This window comes from Adiantum capillus-veneris, chromosome 23 (assembly GCF_014529385.1).
Source record: "Adiantum capillus-veneris isolate H3 chromosome 23, ASM1452938v2, whole genome shotgun sequence".
Lineage (NCBI taxonomy): Eukaryota > Viridiplantae > Streptophyta > Polypodiopsida > Polypodiales > Pteridaceae > Adiantum > Adiantum capillus-veneris.
Window position 1 is genome coordinate 146,242,652 of NC_140953.1, and position 13,220 is coordinate 146,255,871.

Genomic DNA, 13,220 nt, shown 5'->3' on the forward strand with positions numbered 1-13,220 from the left:
CAATTGCATCCAACCATTGTAACATTTATATGAACCTGCAAATATAAATTTCCAAGTGTATTATGTAAGATTTCTTGGTGTGGCTCAACAACTTCCATAAAGTTTGTGCTCATGTCCAAGGGCTTTCATGCTAATTGCTTACAAAGATTAAAGCTTCTAAATTTTAGCCTTTTCTCAAATCCTATGCAAAGGCCTTGCATGATTCAGACATATAGCTAAAAAGTCTAAATTCATCAAAAATTTCTATGCAGTACCAAAATTTCTATTTAAGGGTTCTTTAATTTATTTAATATTGCCATCCATTTTCAAAGCCTTTCATAAGTTTTGTAATTCAAAGCTTCAGAGTAATATATGTTTAATTTAATGAGAGATTGCTCCCCATTGTGGAATCAAAAGTAGGAAGCAAGAGTTATAAAAAGGAAGTTTATTGTATACAACATGTGGTGACGATCTATAAAACCATGATCTAAGATTGGAGTGGACAAGATTTTTTTCTGTTATGGCCATAGAGTTCACTCAAGGGGTACACCTCAAATAAATTAGTGTACATGCGTTCAAAAAGAGGAGCCAAGAGCCTGTGTTTTTGCCATTTTCTGGACAACACCACTCCCATGGCACTTAAAGCATGACTCTGACAAGAATGATAAGAAAGCTAAATACTTACATTTGGAACTTTTGGCACAAGGCACAAATGTCACAAACCTAGCCTACGACGCACAACATGCAAATGTTTGAAATTTCTATGACTTCCTGTAGTTGGGCATCTGTCACCAATATCAGAAGGGCTAGCAGTGCAAGAGCTCATCCAAGGAATGCCAATAGCACAAGTCAATGTGATGAGAGAAATAACAACACCATGAAATATTTTCGTTGTTGCTCCGTATTTGCAGAGCACCAACATAATAAATGTTACTTCACATGCCACACTAAACTACTCCATTTCACCACATTACGTACCTATTATGCCAGCCAGAGTATACCAGAACAATCTTGCCGTCAGGTATATGTCAATGCACTACCCATAACTCCTCCAATCAGGCCCAACATGATTACAGAAACAAAATCTTCAATACATGATCAAGCCACTGCTGATCCCGTACAAACCACAACTACGGCCACTACAAAAATTACTAGCTATTCCAAACACAATAGCAACCATTGCTGTTGCAAAGAACACGCTCCATAATAGATAGCTTTTCCACTTGCAAAAAGCAACCAATCAAGTCCATTTTGGCTTGCAGACAGCATTTTATGAGTTCAACCTTAAGGAAAATACCATGATGCCACCTCTTCTATAGCAAACAAAACTCCAATAACAAGTGCCCTAAAAGCTGCCGCAACCCAAGCTGCAACTCCATAAGTAACAAGATCCTTGAACATTTTGCAGGCATCTCCATGACAAATGATAGTGTTTAAAACCACCTTGATTCCGAAATGCAGCCATACGAACTCCTATATGAACCAATGACCCTCGCTTGCCAGTAGCAAGGCCCCCTGCCACAGATCTTTCAGTCCCAAAAATCTGTACACGGACACAGATGCAAGAATCTTTCAGAGATTGATCTGCCAGGATAGAGTACAGCCATGGTACATGTAGAATTCATAATAACTTAGCAGGCCATTGCTCAATATCAGTAATGTGGATTTCATATACACGCCAATTTGCTACAGGTCAGTAGACTTTTAACTTTCTGCCCCTATTATTATTTGCAAACAGCATGTCTCTGTAGTCATAATCCCTTCTATATAAAGTAGATGTCATGGCTCAACGGAAAAAAAGAAATAGAAGGGTGTGTGCAAGCACCTTAGGTATCACAAAAAATGATTGCGTGCTCTTTCAACTACGATAGCTCCAACATGCCACGAGAGTAATTTGCAAAGTAACGTACAGTAAGAGAAATAATTTAAAGGATAAACCCCCTATAAACAATGGATGGTCAAACTTGCATGCCACCCTCCCCACCCCCGCACCTGAACTTTTGGTGCTTAATTAAAAGATGAAAGAAAATCTAACTAGCAGCAGCCTAAGTTGTCATGAATCACTGTGGATAATGGATAATCAGAGAGTTGTAGTAGACACCAAAATGAAATAAAAAAGTACCACGTTTATGGATGATTTTGGTGAAGAACCTTGAGAACATGAGAGAAGAAGCAACTTGATTTATAAACCATTGAAACCATAACTTCACGAGAAGCGGGGTTTTAGGACCAGAATATCAGGCACATTAACCCCATTGAGATAAGCATCATGCATTCCAAAACTAGCTGTAGGCAGGGGCAATGTATTTACATGATAAAGTAGAGAATAGCACCAGTATGAGATTGCTCGAAACTAGAATGGCGTAGGCAACATCCCACCTGCAATCCCACAATTCAAACCTCAACGTTGGTCTTTTTCTGTATCACAAACACATTCATACCTTTTAATTTCCATATACTGAGTTATCTTCAGAAACTTGAATGACGCGATGTTCTCCATTTCTAGATTGATCGGAAAGCCTGTGATGTCGATTAGTAGCATCCACTTCACCAGTTCAAGCTGAAAAGATGAAATCTGTTATCCTGCTTGTAAGTGCTTCTTGTAGACTTCATTTTCTACAATTCTGCCACAAAAAAAGAAAATTATTTACATGAGTTACTTTTTTTAAAAGTTGCATAGATGTGTGCTACGGGGGGAGATCCACTCCGTCAAAGTCACCTAGGATTCGGATCCAGTCCCTCCATAGGTCATGCACACGTTCTCCTGAAAGGTTGCCCAAGCCTTCCAAGGATAGAATGCTTTTTATAAAAAAAATTGGCATGCAAGCATAAGTCAATCAAATGGCACACACAAACAAACAAAGATACACATGAGGCCATAAAACACGCAAAGCAAGCATATGAAACAAGAAAATGATACAGTATGCACACATGTAGAAACGTGCAACAATTCAAAAGCAAACAAAGCATATGAAACAAGCAAATGATACAATATGCACACATGTAGAAACATGCAACAATGCAAAAATAAAAAAGCCTACCGTCAGATCCAACTATTCCTGCACAAAACACACAGAAACAAGTTACTTTGATTTGTCCAATCAATGCACACATTAAGATCCGCACTCTCAATTTTGCACGATTTGCCTATTGAAATCTGTATATAGTGACGTGCGCATCCTTAGGCCAACTACATGCTGACGCGTCATCGCGCGCCACCTCAAGACCTCCTCCCCATTATTGGGCTGTGGGTCAGTTTACTCCAAAGGCTCCGGTTCACTCTTCAATTGCACATAATTGTGTAATATGCAGCAAGCACTAATAACCAAGGGAGCAAAGGGAAGATTGACATTGAGGTCGTAGAGGATGCGCCATCGATTTTTCAATTTACCAAAGACATTCTCAACCTTAACCCTACCCTTTGCAATGTGTCTATCAAAAACATTCTTTTGTGGCAGGTCTTGCCCACATTTGGATTTATAAGCTTTGAAAAGAAAACTCGTTGGCTTATATGCTGAATCCCCCACAATATACGGCCTCACTCTCAAGCTGCTCACTTCCAAAAGAGGCGTATTCAAAACCTCATTCCGCTTCATTTGAGCATATATTGTAGACCCCTTGAAGACTATGGAGTCGTGTGTGCCTCCTGGTGCACTACAAACCACATTCCAAAATATTTTTTGGAGTCAACGATGCCCTGAAGAAGAATGTTGTGGAATCCATGGCGACTAACATACTGTGCAAGAAAAAAGTCACCCTGAGGCTTGCATGCAAGCTTTATGTAAGTGCCATCAACTGTACCACACATGTTTGATAGGTTCGTAATATCTTGAAAATCTTCTATGATCTTTGCTAATCGCCTTCCCGAAGGCGTCTTTAAGTGGGTCCGGACAAGCATCTCCTGAGTTTTGAGTGCTCTAATGATAAGGGTGGTGTACTTCCTAAAGGTAAAATCTCCTAGTCCAAATAATTGACATAATGTTATTGCGGAATGGCCATGTGCAAGTCTCCATAGCACACAACCAAGTGCTTGAGTGAGCTTGGATGGGCACCCTAGACCATCCATACACATCATGACACGGGGGATGGGGCAGGATCAATTCTTTCAGCTCATGAAATGCTTTGTAAGACATCCTATAATACATCCTAAAAATAGCTTGACAATCTACTTGCCCTGATGTCCAAATAGCCGAGTGGATGAAATTTCAAAATGTCACCTGCCTAGGGAAGCACCACCACATCCGTGGCTCCATCCCAATCAAACCCTCCTCTATCAAACCAAACATGGATGCAATGCAACAAACTACACAACCAATCAAACAAACATACATAGACCGCATTCTATGCCTCCTATGATCCTGCCATGGGTCTTCCTTACTAGGGTAAACAAGATGCAGATTTAGCAACAAGACAAGAAGCAGTTCAGTTGCATCAACATCATCCATCCTACATCCATCCTACATCAACAACATCCATCCTACATTTCCAAAAAACAAAATAACGCATTAAAGAATAATACCAAGTAGAAGTCTGATTCCATTTAATTCCTCCCTCCCTCTACACAATTTTAAATTGATTAGTAAAGTACCTTGGATTTGGTGACAATCTTAACGAGGTCCAGTTGAAATTTTATGTACATCTCCATTCGTCGAGCCTCCTCGTCCATCCTCAGCTTCAACAATCTTTCCTCTTGGGCAGCCCGCTCCTTCTCGCAGTTTTTCATTGTTTGGGCCATCCCTTTGATCCCCTCCCCGAGCACTTTGGTAGTAGATCCTAGAAATGTGTGTTTGGGCTCTTTCACTTTTTGCGCTTTAACTCTTGGAAGGTCTTGGACATGAGGATCCATGTTGCATCCCCTGTATCCACTATGCCAACCACACTTGCAGTCTCCTCTACAATAGTCTCACCATCGCCTCCATCCTTGCCCCCTGCCTCCCCCCCAATCTCTCCCTCCCCCTCATCCTCTCCATCATTGCAACCATCTCCCTCTTGAATTCCCTGACTCCTTGCATGAATGCTTTATGAGCAAGCACTATCAAAGGCTCCTGGAATCCCCACACATCGTGGAGTGGATGACCACAAAGTGTTGACCACCTCAAAGTATTCCCATGTGGACCTTATCCCCCCCCAGTGGTTGTTGTTTTGTACTTTTCTTTTTTATAATTTTTTTCTAAGAGTGTCTATGTAGTTCCTGACCTGCTCTGCTGTAAAGGTGCCAGTGACCTCATTGTTTATTTGCAGTGTAACTTCCTCCCAGTCTTTCGGTCTCAAATTGCCTTTGTTCACATGAGACCATCTCTCTTTGAAGTGTTCAAGCAAGGTCAATGTTGTGGTCTCGTCCCACATTGGTATCGTCACACAAGGGCATTTAGCCCCCTTGGATGACTCATTAAATGAGGTCACAAGAGGACGCAATGGAACAATAGATGGGGCAGTGGGTAGAAGAGAAGGCCTAACATTCAATGTGGGCATTGTCATAGAAGCCCCCATGCGAGGAGGCCTTAAGCCTTAGGGAATCAATGAGGAAAATGATGCAGGTGGGGGGCTTGGCCTTATGAAGGAAACACCCAGAACAACACTCGGTTGGAGAGGGATGGTCGGCTTGCTCAATCCTATGTTCTCAATTGATTGACCCTCACTCAATTAGCCCCCCCCAACCATCCTCCTGAAGCAACTGCATAAACCCTAGGTCTTTGTTCAATTGGGTTTCAAACATTGTTTCGTTACCACCCAACCCACTAGGCTCTCTCGAAAGAACGCTCTCTTGAGGACCACCGGGGCATTTTTTCGCTCACTAGGAGGTTTTTTCTCTCGTGCATTGTATATACGTATATCGTTCTAGGGATATCTAATCTTTCCATTTCACAGTAAGCAATACGCTCTCTATTGGGTGCCTTGAGCTTCTTTTGTCTTCTTCAATCTATGTGCGTTTCCCTCCAACCCTATTTCCAACAATTGGTATCAGAGCAGGTTGTGTCCTCCTGAACACTGTTGCCAGCATCGCCACCACATGCTTGCTCACTTTCTCACATCCCAATGATCTTTGGTGAGCATCGGGAGGTCAACATATACTTTGAGTAATCTCGTAGAGCTTGATCTACTCACATTTTTCATTTGGGCTCATTTCGGCCTCCATTTCCACTACATACTATATTGTGCAGGCTATTTTGTCATTTTGTGCAATTTTTTGTCAGTGCCATTTTTTGCATAACAGGTTACTTACAGTCCTCTTCGATTTTTGATATATAGCATGTGTTCCCACTTTGTTTCTACTCTTTTAAGGCAGTTTACACATCAGGTGCAGGCATTCACCATGGCTGACAACAATACAGATGTGTTCAAGATGTTTGCTGCAGAGGAGAGATTGGATGGGGACAATTACCCTATGTGGGATTATATGATGCAACATGTCCTTGTGTCAAAGGATATTTGGAACATTGAGCAGGGCATTGATGTACATCTTTGTTCTGTGGATACATGCGATGCTGAGATGCATTGTACATATTTGGGATCAAGAAGAATCTTTCGTCTGTATTTGCACTTGTTAGACTTGGTCTTGTAGTCAAATTTGTGGATGACAGATGTACAATACATGATCTAAATTTTGGTGATGAAATTTTTGCATCTGGCATTTTATGTTGTGGCTTGTATAAGCTTGCTTTGTATCACAAGTGTGGGAAAAATTTTACAAACACTATTGTGGATTCAAAGGCTGTTTCAAATGCAAAACTTTGGCATGCACATTCTGGGTATCTGAATTTTCCCAGTTTATTGCATTTGCAGAAATATGGTATGGTTGCTTCCTTGCTATAGTTTGGGTAAGATGCAATGTTTGAAGTTTCCAAATAATGGTTAAGTTAGGGCCACATGCAGGTTGCAGCTTGTGCATAGTGATGTTTGTCAACCCATGCAAACTCCATCCTTGGGCAATTACCTTTACTTCGTGACTTTCATTGCTGATTACACCAGGCATGCATGGATGTGTCTACTTAAAGCAAAGTCCGAAGTGTTTATGTGCTTCAAACAATTTTTGTCTATGGCTCAAAATATCTTGAAATGTATTATGGACACCCTTCATTCACATCGAGGATGTCTCGTGAATTTAATGCATTTTTGGCTAGTTGTGGCATAAAACACCAACGTATAGTGCATTATACGCTCAAAAAAATGGTGTTACTAAGAGGAAAAATAGGTCACTTACGAAAATGGCACGATGTATGGTCAAGAGTCAAGATTTGCTGCATTCGTTTTGGCTTGAGACCATCATGTGTGCCACTTATGTACTTAACATGTGTCCTACAAAAGCTTTGCAATGTATGACTCCATATGAAGCATGGCATGATAGAAAGCCTTCTGTTGAGCACATCCGTATCTTTGGCTGTGTGGCTTCTGCTTTGGTGCCACAAATGCAATGCAAAAAAATGGTTGTTAAATGTATTTTTGTTGGTTATATTTCCGAAAGCAATGGTTACAGGTTGTACTATCCGCAAACAAAGTGTATCTTGGTTTCACGGGATATTGTGTTTATGGAATATTCTGTTCAACCCTTGTTGTCACGTACTAGAGACAGTAATGTACGCTCACAAGACATTTATGACAGTTTGTTGGCTCTTTTTAGTGGTGGAAGCTTGAATGTAAATTCAAATGAGCCAAACGTACAACCTATGGGGGTTCCTAAAAGTGTTACAGATCAGCCTATTACTGTTGTTAGAGGTATACCAAAATAGTAAGTGCATTCTTTGCATGACAATAAAGTGGATGCATCTTTGTCTAGTCGTACCCATATATCTTATGTATCAGATTGGTATGCTTTGGATGTGTCTAGCTTATGTGATGTTGGGGAACCTCATGTTGGTAAACTTGCAATTCCCACCTCTCTCAGTTTTGCCACCACAGTATATGCTACATAGTTTGTAAGGCCCCCATATGAGGAGAAGCCAATGGTGCACATATATTTGGTGGATTCCAGCTTTGCACGCTGACGAGATCTCTATTTGTAATCGTGGATGGTACGAAGCAAATTTAGGGCCAACTTTTTGTTCCTCAAAATATTCCTTTCACCAAAATATCTTGGTTGAATGACGATTGAAAGACAATCGAAAAATGGACATCCGGTGGCCGATTGTTCATGGTCTTCCGTCGGTGTTCTTTGGTCAGTGGTCGGATTTCCTTGGCCGTGGCCAAGTTCTAAGAGGACTTGTCTACCCAAAAGCGGCTACACATGGGCGCATGGGAGAGTCCTATTTGGACTTGGTTATACAAAGGCGGCCACATACATGGACACATGACCGAGTTCTACTTGGACTTGGCTATCTAAGGGCGACTACACATGGGCGTTTAGAGGCTCCCTTAGATCTATATAAGGAGGCCTTCTCATGAGTAATTTGGTAGAATAGTGCGCACACTTGACGCACACAACACATCCTTGTTGAACGATTGTTAGTCCCTTGCATTCCTACTTACTCTAGTTGTCTAAATCTCCATCTAAGCTCTACCTTGAGAGCGCATTGGTGGATGATGCCATCACTTTGTAATAGTGTGCTAATCTAAAGTTTTTGATTTTTCACTAATCTACTTTGCTTCACATCTCTCTCTACTCTCCTTGCTACTAGATCCTTATTGTTTTCCACATTTCTTACATGCTATCAGAGCACCAGGTGCTCCTAGCTAAAAAAGTACAAGAAGTACTTATATTACTTTGCAAAAATAATTATGTCGGTGCCTTCAAGTACTGTTGCCAATGCTACTCCGCTTCGCATTTGTCCACCAGCATTTACCGAAGGAAATTTTGACTGCACCAACTATACAATGTGGAAATTCAAAATTTCCGCAATTCTGGATTCATATGAATGGTTGGATACGGTGTTGGGGCCAAATGGTGCAGACCCAGAGCCTCACTACAACAAATGATTCAACAAATCCAAGCGTTGTTATTCCCCCAGATGCTACTCTTCTACGTGCCAAGAAAACAAGGAATGCAGATGCATTATGCGCCATTGTCATGTATGTAAGTGATTATGTCCTCACTTTGGTTCATCATACCACTAAAGTACATGAAGCTTGGAACATATTGGCTCGCCAATATGAGGCGCACAATCACACTAGAATTCAAAATCTGGAAAATCAGCTTGCGTGGAGGCCTTTATCAAGCGGATTAAGGACCTCCAAGATCAATTAGCTGCTGTTGGTGTGGCTATTTCTTTGGAAGATTAGCCCGGTAATGCATTCACATACTTCCAATGAGATATGGTGGTCTTGTTACGGCATTCAACACTCAAGTTTGTCCAGCCCCTCTTATGTTTAAAGAACTGAGTGCAATGTTGCTTGAAGAGAAGCTGCAAATCAAGACCAGGGATGGTGGAGGCAATACTGCCTTCACAACCAATGCAAAAAGCAAGGGGACTATGTCAAATGCTTCTACGAAGAAGCCCAATAATAGAAAATTTTCAGGTATCGATTTTTACTATGACAAGAAGGGTCATGCTGTTAAAGACTTGCGAAAGAAGAAAGCAGACGAGAAGAACGGCACTATGAAAGCTTCTTGAAAGGAAAGATGCCAACAATGCTGAGATAGACCTTGAACTATGGGCCGTCATAGAGAAGAGGTATGCTCATCAGCACAAACTCCGCTTGTTGATGGTTGTTGGATTCTAGATAGTGGTGCATCCCGACATATGACTAGTAAGAAAGACTGGTATATTTCTTGGAAGCCTCTATAGGAACCCATAACTGTAATTGTTGTGAAGGATCTGGGACAATTTCTTTTTTAGCAGCTACAGGTGAAACTAAAGAGCTCTCTAATGTGTTGTACGTGCCTCAAATCAAGAAGAACTTGTTGTCCATTCCTGCGATCACTGATCATGATCTTGAAGTCCGTTTCAAAAAAAGTGGAGCAAAATCCTTGGATTCTAAAGGCAGCATAGTGGGAAAGCATGTAAGGTGCAACAACCTCTATGAACTTTCTCCACTTACTGTCACTACAAAAGAGCTACAACTCAATTAGATGCAAAAATATGAAAGAAGTTTGAAGCTTGCATGATGGGCAAGCAACATAGAAAGGCATTTCCACAAGAGAGTAGTAATCGAGCTTAGTCTCCTCTAGAGTTGGTACACACAAATCTCTATGGTAAAATGTCTACATCCACCTTGGGTGGATCTTTCTACTTTTTGCTGTTAGTCGATGACTTTAGTAGAAAGATGTAAGTGTATTTCATTTGTGAGAAGTTTGAAGCTTTTGAAAAGTTTAAAATGTGGCAAAAGCTTGCAGAAAATGAAAAAGGAAAGAAGGTGAAGAAGCTTCGCACAGATCGAGGAGGAGAATTCATCTCAAATGAGTTCAACAACTACTCCAACGAGCATGGCATAAAATGCCACCTTATTATAGCTTACAAATCACAATAGAATGGAGTTGTGGAGCGTCGCAATCGAATGATGGTAGAAATGGCAATGTGTATGCTCAAAGCCAAGGGTATGCCATATTCCTTTTGGGTGGAAGCAGTAAGTACAGTATTGTACAGTCAATCGAAGCTACACAAAGGATTTGAAAGGGAAAATACCTCAAGAAGCCTATTGTGGTAAGAAACCTTCGGTCTTGCATTTCAAAACATTTGGTGTTTTTGTTATGCATATATTCCTGATTCACAAAGAACAAAGCTAGAAGCCAAAAGCAAGAAGTGCGTAGTTCTTGAATACAATGAAGAGTCTAAGCTTATAGACTCTATGATCCAAAGGCAAAGAAAATAATCTGTCAAGATGTGGTATTTGAAGAAGGGCCACATGCGGTGGAGAAACCAGGTTCGTCCACTTTCTCATCAAATGAAGAAATAACTCACCATGTACCACATCAAAGTCAGGTAAAAAATCAAGAGGAGGAGTTGTCTCATGATGACAACTCAAATAAATCTAACCAACCTATTGCAGCATCATAGGAAAACCCACTACCAAAGTGGGTTCAAAAAAACCTTTTTGACACTCAAAACCCACAAGTTCACAATCCTCATGAAGAGGAGGGGGGTTTGTGACGGTCAAAGAGAATAGAGAAGCAAAGGAGAACCTCCAAACACATTGTGAATGTGTCTCTCATGATAGAAATTGTGGGCTCTATGAAGGAGCCAGTCTCCGTCGATGAGGCCATGGATGATCCAAAGTAGAAAAAAGAGATGCAGTCTAAATACGAGATTACAAAGAATGACACTTGGGAGGTAGTGGATCGGCCTCCAAAGAAGAAAGTCATTGGCACAAAACGGGTGTACAAACTCAAGCATAAAGCTGATGGCTCTTTGCAAAAGTACAAAACCAAGCTAGAAGCACAAGGATTCTCTCAAGTTGAAGGATTTGATGTCAGTGACACCTTCGCTTCCACAGCTCAAAAAACAACTATTCGTCTTGTGCTTGCTCTTGTTGCTATCTATTTATGGGTTGTTCACCAAATGGATGTTGTGTCTACATTTTTTAATAGACTTTTCAAGGAGGTGGTGTATATTGAGCAACCACTAGGTTTTGAGAAATCTCATTCAAAATAGAAGGTTTGGAGATCGAAAAAGGCTTTATATGGCCTGAAACAGTCTCCAAGAGCATGGTATGTCAGAATTGATAAGTTTTTAAAAAAACTTGGCTTAGAAGAAGTGTTCTGAAGCGAATTTATATGTCCTTAGAGAGAATGGAAAACAAGTCATTATTATCTTGTATGTTGATAATCTGATAATCACAGGTGACCACAAAGAACTCATCCACCAAACTCGTGAGAGTTTGAGATTTGAATTTTGAATGACATGCTTGGGTTTGTTGCATGGGATTGAGGTTTGGCAATCCTCAAAAGGTATCTTCATCTCTCAACAAAAGTATGCAACAGAGATCCTAAAAGCTTTTGGCATGATGGATTGCAAACCTATGAGCACTCCAATGGAGGTAAATGCAAAACTCTCCATGAAAGATTCTTCTCCCTTACTTAATTGACATTAAAAAGTACAGAAAACTTATGGGAAGCTTAATTTTCTTGTGGAACACAAGGCCAAATACTTCTTTTGTAGTAGGTGTTTTAAGCACGTTTTCCAACCAACCAAGAGAATCTCACTAGAAGGCACGTATGCAAGTTCTTAAGTACATCAAAGTTACTTTGGGCCATGGCATTTCCTATGGCACTGGCATAAATACTCTTAGTGGGTATTGTGACTCTGATTGGGCAGGAGATTGTGACTCTAAAAAGTCAATTTATGGATTTTGGTTCTCACTTGGTTCTGGAGTGTTTTCTTAGATCAGCGAGAAGCATCCAACTGTCGCATTTTCTTCAATGGAAGCAGAGTATAAAGTTTCTTGTTTTGGACCTTGTGAAGTAGCTTGTCTAAGGCGAGTCATGGATTTAGATGTTTCTCTTGATTCAACAACAACACTTCAATGCGACAACAAGAGTTGCATGGCGATTGCCAAGAACCCCGTCTTCCATGCACACACAAAGCATATTGAGGTTCATTATCATTATGTTGAAGAGCTAAGTTGAGAATGAAATTGTGGAGCTAGAGTATTGTCCTACTGAAGATAATTGTGCAGATATCTTCACCAAAGCTCTAGGGAGAGACGAGCTACTTCGACATCTTCATCAACTTGGAGTTGGCACACGACCAACATAGAGCATCTTTGGGTGTTCATCGAGGGGGGTGCTGGTATACTTTCAATGCCCACCTCTCTCAATTTTGCCACCACAATATATGCTGCATAGTTTGTAAGGCTCCCATATGAGGAGAAGCCAATGGTGCACATATATTTGATGGATTCCAGCTTTGCACGTTGATGAGATCTCTATTTGTGATAATGGATGGTACGGAATAAATTTAGGGCCAACTTTTTATTCATCAAATATCTTGGCTGAACGATGGTTGAAAGACAATTGAAAAATGCCAGTCTGGTGGTTGATTGTTCGTGGTCTTTGGCCAGTGGTCGGCAACCGGTGGCCAGATTTCCTTGGCCGGTGGACGAGTTCTAGGGGGACTTGTTTGCCCAAAAGCGGCTACACATGGGCGCATGGGAGAGTCCTACTTAGACTTGGTTGCACAAAGGCGGACACACACATGGACATATGGCCAAGTTCTACTTGGACTTGGCTATCTAAGGGCGGCTACACATGGGTGTTTAGAGGCTCCCTTATGTCTATATAAAGAGATCTTCTCATTAGTTATTTGGTAGAATGGTGCGCACACTTGACGCACACAACACATCCTTGTTGACGCATTGTTAGTCCTTTGTAT

The 13,220-nt window shown here is 41.0% G+C and overlaps 2 pseudogenes; both read right to left on the bottom strand.

Moving 5' to 3' along the window:
* Positions 1-694: 694 nt before the first annotated feature.
* Positions 695-2,724, bottom strand: LOC147428775 (putative chloride channel-like protein CLC-g; annotated as a pseudogene).
* A 512-nt stretch (positions 2,725-3,236) lies between these two features.
* Positions 3,237-5,275, bottom strand: LOC147428776 (uncharacterized; annotated as a pseudogene).
* Positions 5,276-13,220: the final 7,945 nt, after the last annotated feature.